Below are 14,069 nucleotides of genomic sequence, written 5' to 3'. Positions count from 1 at the left end.
GTCGAGAGGGTCTCGGGGCTGTTCTGTACCAGGAGCATGGCAAAGCATTGAGGCCGGTAGCCTTTGTCAGCCGAAGCTTGTCGCCATCGGAGAGTAACTATCCCACTCACAAGTTGGAGTTCCTGGCGCTGAAGTGGGCGGTGGTGGACAAGTTGGGCGATTACCTGTACGGAGCCAAGTTTGAGGTGCGAACGGATAACAATCCGCTCACTTATATTTTGACTTCGGCAAAGCAGGATGCCACAGGACATCGGTGGCTGGCAGCCTTGTCGGTATATGATTTCAGCCTGAGGTACCGGCCCGGAAGCAAGAATGTCGATGCGGATGCTTTGTCTCGTCGGGAGCCGGGGGAACAGGAGAGGGATGAGGAGTGGGAGAGTGTCCCTGCCCCTGGAGTGAAGGCGATGTGCCAGTTTGCTATCATCGTGAAGGCCGAGGGAAGAGGGAGGCTGGAACGAGCCGTGGACCATTTGGGAGGTTCTGACGACGCCATACCCCTAGCTTACTGTGACCTGACCGCACTGCGGACTAAACAGTTGCCGGAACTGAGTCCGGGGGAAGTGGCAGCTGCTCAGCAAAATGACCCGGGCATTGGCACAGTGTGGAGAGCGGTCGAGAGGGGGGATGGGGCGTTGGCTGAGAAGGCGAAACACCCATTCATGCCCCTGTTGTTGAAGGAGTGGTCTCGGTTGAAGTTAAAGAACAAAATCTTGTACCGGGTAACGGCACCTCCGGACCAACCCCACTGTTGGCAACTGGTCCTGCCAGAGGAGTATCGGCAGGCTGTACTCCAGGCCCTACATAATGATTCTGGACACTTGGGGGTGGAAAAGACCTATGGATTACTCAAAGACTGGTTCTACTGGCCCCGGATGAGGGGGGAAGTCGAAGAATACTGTAGGGGCTGCAGTCGTTGCATCCGGAGGAAGACCCTGCCCGCGTTGGCGGCTCCACTGTCGCACTTGCAGAGTGCGGGACCTCTGGACCTGGTATGTATGGATTTTCTGTCGATTGAGCCTGACACCAGCAACACCGCGAATGTCTTAGTCATCACCGATCATTACACTCGCTATGCTCAGGCATTTCCCACTAAGGATCAGAAGGCGACGACAGTGGCGAAGGTGTTATGGGAGAAGTATTTTGTTCATTACGGCCTTCCCAGGTGAATCCATAGCGATCAGGGGCGGGACTTTGAGAGCCGCCTTATCCATGAATTACTGACTATGCTTGGGGTTGAGAAATCCAGGACTACCCCTTATCACCCACAGGGAGATCCGCAGCCAGAGAGGTTCAACCGGACCCTGTTGGATATGCTCGGGACGCTGGAGATTGGGCAGAAAAGCAGGTGGAGTTGTCATATTGGACAATTGGTTCACTGTTACAATTGTACTCGCAATGATGCTACAGGATATTCGCCCTATTATCTGATGTTCGGGCGGGAAGCGAGGTTGCCCATTGACTTGTGTTTTGGGGGTGAAGTGGGTGAATTACCCGGGAAGTCCCATCTGAAGTATGTGTCCGACATGAAGAGGGAGTTACAGAGAGCGTACGAGTTGGCCGAGGCGGCAGCTACCAAACAAAATCAGAGGAATAAGATGTGGTATGATCGAAAGGTGAAGTTTGTTCAATTATTGCCGGGCGACCGGGTCCTTTTACGGAATTTGGGACTCCCTGGTAAGCACAAGTTGGCAGACCAATGGGCGGCCAGCCCCTATGTAATAGAGAGCCAGATGCCGAACCTGCCAGTTTACCGGGTGAAACCTGAGGATGGGAAAGGGCCTATCAAGGTACTCCATCGGAATCACCTGCTGCCGCTGGGCCAAGCGGTGCAGGTGGATACGGAGCCAGAATGGGAGGTTATGCCCAGTACAAGGATTCTGCGAGGGCGCAGAGAAAGGGAAGAGACCGCTGCTGAAGAGCGGGGACGGGTCCCTCACCCGGAAATGGCTACTGATTCGGAAGAGGACGACTCAGATGAGTGGCCCCTGTTCCCATTCGCTGGTGCTCCAGTACCAGGAGAGGAGGCTCCTGGCCCTTCCCATACTGAATTGGGTGAGAGGAGGGAAGGTCTTGAGGGTCAGATGGAGAGGCAGCCAACAGTGGTGGGAGAGAGGGTGGAACCCAAGTGTGAGCCGGAGAGATCTCAGGTGAGGGAGGACCCCCGTGAGGAAGGGGGTGAGGGTCTGTCAGGAAGACCTGGGGTGTCCGAGACAGTGGGTTCGCAGGTGGAGAGGGAGCCCAGGGGGGCAGAAGGGGTATGGAGATCTCAGAGGATTAGGCGCCCCCCAGAGCGGTTGACATATGTGGTACCCGGAGAACCGAGTGTGATTTCTACTGCTCTGGGTAGTTATGTCGCTGCTTTCTGTACCTGGGTGGAGTTTTGTGTGTTGCAAGAAGCTTTGGGGAACTCTAGTAATGCCATGAGGGCATGACATTTGCTGGTGGGGAGAGAATGTACAATGTCCTGTGTATGTTACTAAAAAGGGCTTCTTTGGTTTGTTACGAGTAGGAATGCTTCTTTGTCTGTTAAAAGTTCTCTTGCCATTGTTTCGCTTTAAAATGGCTGATATGGTAATTGTATTCATTTGTAAATCAATGGGGAATGTTATTGTGTTTTGTGAGGCTGGGAACTTGGGGGAGGGGTTGCGCGGGCTTGGGGTGTGAGGGGAGTCCGGAGGGAGACGCCGAGGAAGGAGGACGTGCGCTCGGACGACCACCGGGGAGTCTGAAGTGGGAGTTTCGGGAGGACGACCACCGAGGAGTCGAATGGTTCGCTGGATGAGCTCCACCGATGTGCACTAAACTGACTGAACTTTGATAAGTTGGCGCCTTTTGTTTTTTTTCTTATATATAAATATATATATATATATATATATATATTGTATTGCCTAATACTCTTTTAATTTTTGTAAACTCTTTAAAGTGTATTTCATAACGGTATTTGTTGTGGGTTTGATACTGTTGGCGGGCGCGAGGCATAAACGTGATTCTCACAGCACCTGCGTGTACGGGAGGTGGGTTGGTGAGTGGCTGGATCTCTTTTTCCCCTAGACATATACCAGCCTGTTGGGTAAGTGTTACAATGCTTTTTCCTTTCTCTATATTCTTCTCCTCCTCTTCAGCTCCCTGAACTGTTGGCACCTCCTGAGCTCTAATTGCTTGAGTATCACCACTTTTATTTACAGTCTCTGAAGCGACTGCCTAAGACCCAAATCTCCAACTCCCACTGAAAAACACAGTGCCCCTCTAACCTTTAAGATGCTCATTCTAATCTACGTTTTTGAGCAACTTTTGAATATCTGCCATAAAATTCCCCTTGGGTAGTTCAGTATCAAAAAACTCAGCTTCCTTTAAAATGTTTTGATATATTTTGCCATTTATCAAAAGTTACCACATCACTGTGCTGTTCCTCCAAAGGACTTTGAGGACATCATACATTCCCTTAACGTGCAATCTTTTCTGGAGGGGCAAGAGGTATGAGACAGGCCAAATTAATGGAGCAATGTAATCTGGAAGAATGGTACCAGCTACACAAAAGTGTTTTTTTCTGGATATATAAAAAGCAAAAGAGAGGTGACAATGGACATCAAACCACTGAAAAATGATGCTGGAGTGGTAGTAAAGGGGGACGAAGAAATAGCAGATGAACTTATTAAGTATTTTACATCAGTCTTCACTGTGGAAGGCACTAGCAGTAAGCTAGAAATGTGAGTCTTGAGGCAGAAGTTGCATTTACTGAGGAGGAGGAGGAGGTTGGGAAGCTGGAAAGCCTGAAGGTAGATAAAACACCTGGACCAGATGGAATACACCTCAGGGTTCTGAAGCAGGTAGCTGAAGAAATTGTGCTGGCATTAGTATTGTTCTTTCAAGAATCACTAGATTCTGGAATGGTTCCTGAAGATTGAATAAATGCAAATGTCACTCCAATCTTTAAGGGAGGGAGGTAGAAGAAAGGAATTATAGGTCAGTTAGCTTGGCTTGAGTGGCTGGGAAGATGTTGGCGGCCATTATTAAGAATGAGGTTTCGAGGTACTTGGAGGCACATGATAAAATAGGCCAAAGTCAACATGGTTTTCTAAAGTGGGAATCTTTCCTGACAAATCTTTTGGAACTAACAGGGTAGGATCCTGGACTCAACATATTGAAGTAGCTACAAAGAAGGCACAACAGTGGCTATATTTCATTAGGAGTTTGAGGAGATTTGATATGTTACCAAAGGCATTCACAAATTTCTACAGAGATATCGTGGAAAGTATTTCAGCTGTCTGCATCACCATCTGGTATGATGGGTGGGGAGCTACTGCACAGGATCAATATACCCTGCAGAGAGTTGTAAACTTAGTCAGCTCCATCATGTGCACTAGCCTTCACAGTATCCAGAACATAATCAAGGAGCGATACGTCAAAAAAGGCAGCACTCGTCATTAAGGACACCGATCATCCAGGCGGTTCCTTATTCTCATCGCTACCATCAGGAAGGAGGTACGAAAGCCTGAAGGAACATGCCCAATGACTCAGGAATGGCTTCTTCCCTTCTGTCATCCAATTTCTGAATGGACATTGAACCCATGAATATGACCTCACTACTTTTTTATTTCTAGTCTTGCACTAATTTAACTATTTAATGTATGCATATTGCTACTGTAATTCATATTTTTAAATTCTCTATTATTATGTATTACATTGTACTACTACTGCAAAGCTAACAAATTTCATGACATATGCCGGTGGTATTAACCCTGATCCTGATTCTGAAATAGAGAAAGGAGAGAGAGTCAGTGCGTGTTATTTATTTGGATTTCCAGAAGGCCTTTGACAAGGTGATGTACAAGAGGCTGTTTACAAAGTAAGAACCTGTGGTATTACAGGGGAGGTACTAGCTTGGATAGAAGATTGGCTGACTGGCAGGAGGCAAAGAGTGGGAATAAAGGGGGCCTTGTCTGGTTGACTGCCAGTGACTAGTGGTGTTCTGCAGGGGCTGATGTTGGGACACTTCTTTTCAAGTTGTATATCAATGATTTAGATGAAGAAATTGATGCCTTTGTAGCCAAGTTTGAGGATGAAATGAAGGTAGTTGGAGGGGCAGGTAGTGTTGAGGAAACAGGGTGTTTTTAGAAGGACTTAGATTGGGAGAATGGGTAAATAAGTGCAACAGATAGAAGATAATGTAGGAGAGTGCATGGTCATGCACTTTGGCAGAAAGAATAAAGGCATGGACTATTAGCATGGAATAAAGGCAGTCTTTCAAGTGCCCCCAGGTGTAGCCTATCTTCTTGTTGTATTCTTCCTCTCCCAAGGAGGAGGTCTTTGAAGCTTTTGTTGATGTTTATGTAGCACTGGGTTTTTATGCAGTGGGGTTGCTCGCCCCATGCCCAACACTCATCCTTTTGCAGCTGAGCTTGGATTTGACCATGGCAGAGTTAAGCCAGACACCAGAAATTCTCAAAATGATGCTTTCAATGTACTTCATACTTCTGTCATAATGTTTTAATCTTCATGGTGAGCCAATCCAGAGAATCATGTCACCATTTTATACTGGAAATCTTGGCAGAAATCACTTTAAAGTAGCACTAATATTAGTAGTGAAGACACTTTTATAAAGCTTCTTTCATACCATCCCAAAATGCTTTTCAGTATAGTCACTGTTGCGTTTTCAGAAACCCAGCAGCAAATGGTTTGCAGAAAACAAGCTCTCACAAACACAACTTCACAGCAGCAAGATAACATCTTTGTAGGTAATGTCTGAGAATAACTCTCCTATTCTTTACTGAAGTAACATTGTGGGATTCTTTATGTTCACATGCAAAACCTTTAGAAACATAGAAAGCTTACAGCACAATACAGGCCCTTCGGCCCACAATGCTGTGCTGAACATGTACGTACTTCAGAAATTACCTAGGGTTACCCATAGCCCTCTATTTTTCTAAGCTCCATGTACCTATCCAAATTTTTTTTAAAAGACCCTATTGTATCTGCCTCCACCACTGTCGCCGGCAGCCCATTCCACGTACTCACCACTCTCTGCGTAAAAAAATTTACCCCTGACATCTCCTCTGTACCTACCTCCAAGCACCTTAAAACTGTGCCCTCTTGTGTTAGCCATTTCAATAAAGGCTTTATAGGGGCTTGATTTAATATCCCACCAGAAAGATGGCCTCTCCGACAATGCAGACTCTCACAGCAAGGCACTGGATCAGTAATCTAGATTTTAATGCTGAGGAATCTGGTAAGGACATGAAGGCACAACGATTGAGTATGTAGACCATGGGGCTACCCACTGAACTGCATTTGATAAGCAATGCTCACGATTCATATGCTGCTGTTGCATTTGACTTGAGAAGACATCTCTCCATCACAACATAAACATATTATCTGTTCCTTATCAGTAATTAACTTACACAGAGATGTCAGAAACACTTCTCTTCCTGAGTATAGACAAGCTTTACTAAAGTGAAGAAAGAAAATCACTATGGCGTCAATGTAAAAGATTGAATTTCTGCAAAAGATCAAATCATTTGTTACTTTTTGTGGCTCAATAAGAAGTTTCAGTGTGAGAGTTGCACTGTCATTGCATCTGGATTACATCTGAACTGAAATAAGTTGACACTAATGGAGTGAGATTTTGGATGGAATTCATTTTAGAATAGATTAATTATTGAGTCTGTTGAAGAATGGGCTGCATACCACTGAATTTTACCTTCTGTTCCTCATGGTTTAAGGTAAGTGGAGGGAGTTGATATTTCTCCTAATGCTTTAGTTACTAACTTCATAATGCAGTTTTAAGTCAATCGAACTTAAGGTCACAGTTATTATTTGAATGACTACTTAGAAGTAGCTACGGAGCAATAAATAGCTATTGAGTGTGCCATGACTAAGAGACTTCATTATATGGTATATAAAGCACAAAATGTTATTGACTGAAAAAAGCCAAAGGTTACAATTGTTCATAAATGTGTAATTTCCAATTTACGTCTCAGTACAGAACTAGAAGAAGCTTAAACTAAAGTGCCTGGGATGTGGTACACAGGTCACCCAGGAAATGAAGTTTGTCTCATTCCTCCCTCATTCACTCACTAGACACTGGAAGTAAGTGGTAATTTAAACTATCAGAAAAAGGTATGTTGCTCATGAAACAGTTATTGGTGACAGCCAATATCCTCATGATTGATTTCTTTCAACCCTTTTCTAGCACAGATTTCTTTTTGAAATCCCATTGCAACACTTGAGGACATTTGGTCACAATTCTTAAAGAGACAAGAAAGGAATAATTATTGTCTGTGGACCAATATCACATGTGACATATGTACATGTTACAGAGATAAAGAAAGGAATGCAGTAGTTCACATCACATAACTCTCAATATGTTGCTGAACTGTACAAATTTACATAAGGCATAAAAATGATGAAAAGAACTTACTCAAAGTCATAGGATTGTTTTGCCAATCGTGACTGTGTTACTAACTGCAAGGCAAAGAGGCAGGAGAAGAAAAATTAACCTTAGGATCAGATGAAAAAGCCAGTGCAAATAGCAAATGATATTTAGCATTTATAAAATTATCCATGTGTTGTTTTATTCTAACATTAATTGCCTGAAAGGTGACAAAAGTAAACTCAAAAGTAACTTTCAATGGATTTGGACAAACAGTACAAAGCAAAATAAAATATGAAGAATGATATGAAAGAATGAGGAAGGAGGACGTCTCAAAAAGCGCTAACAGAGATCTCCTGAGGCATAGAGGATGAAATGTCCTACTTTGGTACTCTGATAATGTTAAATCAAATAGGCCGTGAAGAGGCAATTTAATTTATTTAATTGTCAATGAATTATAAAACGGAAAATAGTATGTGGAATCAACACACTAAATCAGGAGAAAATCTTAAGGAGAGAATGGGAGGAGATTTTTTACTGAAATCATAGGTGTTCGGAGCAAGTAATTGAGTCAATCACTTCAAATTGCAGTTGGATTCTGCACTGGCAGGCTTATGGTAGCGAAACATTAAGTATTGATGGGTTGAACAGCCTTTTGTCGCTCTTGAAATTTCTGATGTTCCGCTGAGTGAATATACACAATTGGAGGAGTGGATGATAAGAAAAAAAAGCTATTTCGAGAAAGACAGAGAATTGGTGGAGTAGTATTTTGCTCTTTAAAGTCTAATGGAACACATTTTATTTTCCATCCTAGCAAACGTTCTAGAGTGAAGCAAATTATGGAAGGTGTTGCCAAAAGCTAAAAGAGAATTGGAGACAAGCATATTTTACAGTGTAGCACGAAGACAATCTCTGAAAGCAAAGGAAGGTGCTATTGTGAGGAAGTGATCATAAAATGGAGACTGCAGAAACTGATATGTGTCAAGAAGTACATTTCTTGATCTTTGAATGAGAAAAGGCAATTTCACAGAGGAGAAAGTGAAAGACTTGACAAATCTCCAGGATACAATATAGATTTAAATGCAAACAAAAGTAGCAAAGCATATTAATTAAATCAGACTCAGTAAATTTTGAATGATAAGAGTAAATGCATTATAAACACAGAAAATGAAACGCAGTATGAGCATCGCACAGACACCATTAGTCAGAATCAGAATCACATGACCTGAGAGACAATAAACATTAAACGTAGATGAAACAAACATCTGTTGAAGTCAGATGACTGTATATGTATTTATAATAGCCCATTTTACTTAACCAACATACAAAAAGCAATGCATTTTAATTATAGTTTACAATAATTATATTCTCATTGTCAAGCTCAAAAGTTTAATAATTTATAACTCCAAAAAGAGAGTTTGAGCCGCAGGAGTACATACTGAACCCCGTCAGAATTCACTTACAAGATGCTCTCCTGTGGAGTGCAAAAATCACAAAACTTATTTTCAAGAAAAATTATCTCAAATAAAGTTAGTAATCTTGTTAGATTTTTTTAATTACCTTCCTACTTTAATGAAAAGGATTTGTAACAACAATGAATAATTAATAGCAGATAGCTGGGCTCTTGTGGAAAATTACTGTGACTGTTAAATGGGCCAGCTGCATAGTTTGTTGGATACAGAATAAATGGAGTCACCTCTGAACAATATTATCCAGCGCATGTGTAATTGTGAGATGTAATCAAAAATGTATAAAGATGCACATTTACTGTGAGTAATCTACAGATTTCATCACCATAAAGATTTACAAACCATTTGTTTGCCAGGGATAATGTACTGTTTAGGGGGCAACTTGATCTTCACAGGCTTTCAATCCTCGTACATTTAAAATTACAATTTGATCACACTTGAAAAGCACATTTCTACATTTAATGAAGCAATTAATTCATTATCTGTAACAAGTGTTAGTGCGAAAAGGTGCCAATAAATTTGTTAAGTGATTCCACACCAGGTGCCATGTGAAAACTGAAGTTTTCAGATAGTGCAAACGTAAACAGGGAAATAAAGGATTTAAAGTAGCATCAGAAGAATAGATTATAAATTCTGAATTATTCAGGGATTAAAATTTAGGCCTGCGTTTGCAGATTGTGACCAGCTCACTACTCGTGTTCCTTTATAGTTCTTATTTTACTTAACTGATACACACACATACTCACACTCAATCACACTCACACTCATACACACACACACACACTCCATTTTGTGAGGTGAGCAACAAAACCCTCAGCCTTTGAAGAGAAGGAGATTCATGGATGGACTGGTGCAAAGCCAAGCTACAACACACCTCTGGAAATTATTGATAGGCTGACCGAGCTTTGCTCTTTCCTCAGAAGCACATAAAAGACAACCTCTTGATGAATCTCCGAGAAAACATTTCAAGAATAATTAATTCTTTAAAGCTAATCACTTACAAAACCTTTTAAAATTGAAAAGTGACATTAGAAATTAAAATCCATGTAATTTACTTTTCTTCCCTGCAGCTGTACAATTATCATTTATGTACGGCATGGTGTTTAAAGCAGGTTCCCCTGCAGAAAGGTTGGTAAATTTTTATAACCCTTTTTTACACCTTCAAACTCTGTGAGGATTCTGAGCCTGCAACCCAGTAAGATGTTTTCAGAAGTTGTCAGCTGGCAAAATCAGAACTTTACACTGTCCAAGCTTGCCAATAGTCAGAAGGGTAGATTGCACAAATCCAGGGAAATTGGAGACATTTAAGATTGTGTTTCCTGGAATGGCTGAATGAAGGGCAATTGATGATGTAGCGCCACAGTACGAAATTTTAGTTTTTTTGATTTTCAATGTGGGTATATTGATAAAAGCTAAATATAAGAGTTGTCATTATTTGGTTTAGAGGAGTGGTGTAAGAGTACAGCTGGAGAGCCATTGCCCTGCTTCTCTATTGACCCAAGTTCCATCTTTTACGCTGCTGCTTGCCTGTGTTGAGTTTTCATGCTGTTCTTTCGATCATGTGAATTTCTTCCAGTGATTTTTTTTGCTGAAGTGAGTTGGGGGGGGGGGGGGGAGGTGGTGATGCTTTATTGCTGCTAGTGTGTGTGTGTGTGTGGGGGGGGAAGGGCACTTTGGGATTCTAATATTTTTACTGTTATTCATTCTCTAGGGTACTCTTCTCTTTCTGTGGATGTCTGTGAAGACCAAGAATTTCAGGTTGCATATTGTATACATCCTCTGATATTAAATGGAGCTAGCGAACTATTGCTCCAGTTTCCCGCCACATCCCAATGATGTGCAGGCTATTATGTCAGCTGGCTACTGCAAATTGTTCTTATTGTGTACCCTAATGCTCGGAATTTGATAGCATCTGAGAAGGTTGATGGGAATGAGTGGAGAATAAAGACTGGACTTTTGTGGCATCAATGACTATGGTGGTCAATGACTGACATAGATATGGTAGGTCTGAATACTTACTTCCATGCTGTCTAACTCTATGACTATTACTGGTTATCCATATTTGGACTTGGCTGGAGCTCAGATTTTTTAATAGCAGTAACAAAAAGATTGATTTCTGGAATTCTTGGTCATCTTCATGATTCTGATCAGCACCCAATGTTGACCTGCTCAACCAGTAACATCAAGAATTTAGTGGTGATGGTTCAATCCCAGTTATATACAATTAAATTATGTAAATCATCCATTACTGTAGAAGCAACTGCAGTTTATAATAACAGTAGTTCATTTTCTCTGGCGATAAACTCTATTATTCACACACAAAAAAAATTATGTCACTGAAATTATACAATTATATATACAGATTTTAATTTCTAAATGGGTTATGTTCTATACATTTTTGAATTGTAATTCAGACTTAATGTACTTGAGTGAATTTCCATAATGTTAATTACACTAATTAATCTCCTATGGCTTTGAACATGGGTACTGAAGACTAAGTTCAATTTCTAGGGCAAGTGGTGTTAGAAGGTTGGGAGATAATTGGATCAGTTTAGAGAGTGGAAAAAAAGGGAGAAAGACAGGCGATAACAATGAGAAGATTATGGAAGAGGGAATGGGAAGAATAAATAAAAGATGAGATAGAAGTGAGCAAAAAATGCTTTAAATAATTTTGCTTTGGCTGACTCTGTCATATCATATTATATTTCTTAACGTTGTGCTGGTGGTTGTGTTGCCATCAGGCACAGCGCATGTGCAATATGCTAGCCACACCATTTTAATAAACAGCAGATGCACTGAAAAAATAGCCTATTGATAAGAAATGTTGCCCAGTATGAGCACGTATCATGAGCTGGGCAGCAGAATTTAGCAGACCCAACAGTATCGTCTTTAATGCACAAGGCTTCTGCTGAGTTCGTCATACCTTGTAATCATCATTGAGGACATCGATGCTGGTGCCTCATGAAGGTGACATTCATCATAAAGACCCTCACCATCCGGGACATGCCTTCCTCTTGTTACTGCCATTAGGGAGGAGGTAAAGGAGCCTGAAGACCCAAACTCAGCATTTTGGGAAAGCTTCTTCCCCTCTGCCATCAAACATCTGAGTGGTCCACAAACCCACCAGCACTACCTCACTATTCCTCTTGGGACTATTAACTTATTTTCATTGTAACTTACAGTAAGTTGTTATACCACAAAAAACAACACATTTCGCAAATTATGTCTGTGACAATAAACCTGATTCTGATTCCGTTTCTTTTAGAATTGGCTTCATATCAGGAAACTGAATTGATAGATTACCTTCATGATCAAGATCTCTTTAAAATAGACTAAAAGGATAACTAACATTCAAAGGATTCAAAGTACATTCATTATCAATGTTTGTTTACAGTATACAACCCTGAGTTAGTTTGCCCATAGGAGACAGAGAATAGGGATGGAAGGATTTTATTCTGGCTGAAGGCCCATGACCTGTGGTCTTGGACAAGGAAGGGTGCAGGGGTCTCTTTGTTTATGAAATGTATCAATGATTTGAATGAAAATGTAGAATAGGTAGTTTGCAGATTGATGGAGTTGTGGATAATGTAGATTTCTATCAAAGAATACAGCTGGGTATTCTGTGGATCACGTAGAGATTTGGGCTGAAAAGTGTCAGATGGAGTTTAATCCTGGCAAGTGTAAGGTGTTGCAGTTGGGAGGTCAAATGAAAGAAGGAAGTATACACATAAAGGTAAACCCTTTAACAGCACTGAGGTACAGAGGGATCTTGGGGGTGCAGGTCCATAGTTTACTGCAAGTGACCACACAAGCGGATGAAGTTCAAGTTGAATTTCAAGTTTATTGTCGTCTGACTATACATTTCTACAAACAAGTGAAACAATGCTTCTCCAGACTTCGATGCACCCAGACAACATTTATCTCACACACCACATAAACCAAACTATTATACTATAAATAAATTAATAAACTATAATTCAAAATACGTAGTAAAGTGAAGCACAGATAAACAGTAAACAGCTCACTGTTCTAGTGACAAGACCTCAGTGGTGGTAGGGTATTCATTATTCTCACATCTTGAGAGAAGAAGCTGTTATCCAGTCTGGTAGTCCTAGTCCTGTTGCTCTGTACCTCCTTCCTGATGGTGGTGGATCAAGGAGATTGTGGGATGGGTTGTAATGTTTTGGGTCATTCATCTGTAATGCTCCTGGTAAATGTCACAAATTGTGCTGAGCGAGACCCCAATGATCCTCTTGGTGGTATTTACTGTCATCATTAGGGCCTTGCAGTCTGATGTCTTGCAGCTTCTGTACTTCTTGTGATTTTTATTAGCGACTTGGATGTGAGGGTAGAAGGGTGGGTTGGCAAGTTTGCTGACGACACAAAGGTTGGTGGTGTTGTAGATAGTGTAGAGGATTGTCGAAGATTGCAGAGAGACATTGATAGGATGCAGAAGTGGGCTGAGAAGTGGCAGATGGAGTTCAATCTGGAGAAGTGTGAGGTGGTACACTTTGGAAGGACAAACTCCAAGGCAGAGTACAAAGTAAATGGCAGGATACTTGGTAGTGTGGAGGAGCAGAGGAATCTGGGGGTACATGTCCACAGATCCCTGAAAGTTGCCTCACAGGTAGATAGGGTAGTTAAGAAAGCTTATGGGGTGTTAGCTTTCATAAGTCGAGGGATAGAGTTTAAGAGACACGATGTAATGATGCAGCTCTATAAAACTCTAGTTAGGCCACACTTAGAGTACTGTGTCCAGTTGTGGTCGCCTCACTATAGGAAGGATGTGGAAGCATTGGAAAGGGTACAGAGGAGATTTACCAGGATGCTGCCTGGTTTAGAGAGTATGGATTATGATCAGAGATTAAGGGAGCTAGGGCTTTACTCTTTGGAGAGAAGGAGGATGAGAGGAGACATGATAGAGGTGTACAAGATATTAAGAGGAATAGACAGAGTGGACAGCCAGCCCCTCTTCCCCAGGGCACCACTGTTCAGTACAAGAGGACATGGCTTTAAGGTAAGGGGAGGGAAGTTCAAGGGGGATATTAGAGGAAGGTTTTTCACTCAGAGAGTGGTTGGTGCATGGAATGCACTGCCTGAGTCAGTGGTGGAGGCAGATACACTGGTGAAGTTTAAGAGACTACTAGACAGGTATATGGAGGAATTTAAGGTGGGGGGCTATATGGGAGGCAGGGTTTGAGGGTTGGCACAACGTTGTGGGCCGAAGGGCC

General features: G+C 42.0%; 1 long non-coding RNA gene across 1 annotated transcript; it reads left to right on the top strand.

Annotated features, from left to right (window-relative positions):
* The first annotated feature begins 9,796 nt into the window (after positions 1 to 9,796).
* On the top strand, positions 9,797 to 10,802 carry LOC140727311 (uncharacterized). The gene is made up of 2 exons (XR_012098822.1): positions 9,797 to 9,966; positions 10,550 to 10,802. It is a non-coding gene; the product is annotated as an uncharacterized lncRNA (long non-coding RNA).
* Positions 10,803 to 14,069: the final 3,267 nt, after the last annotated feature.

Source organism: Hemitrygon akajei, chromosome 5 (assembly GCF_048418815.1).
Source record: "Hemitrygon akajei chromosome 5, sHemAka1.3, whole genome shotgun sequence".
NCBI classification, from domain to species: Eukaryota; Metazoa; Chordata; class Chondrichthyes; order Myliobatiformes; family Dasyatidae; genus Hemitrygon; species Hemitrygon akajei.
Note: the sequence above shows the minus strand (reverse complement) of the source record. Positions and strands in the feature narration are given on the sequence as shown.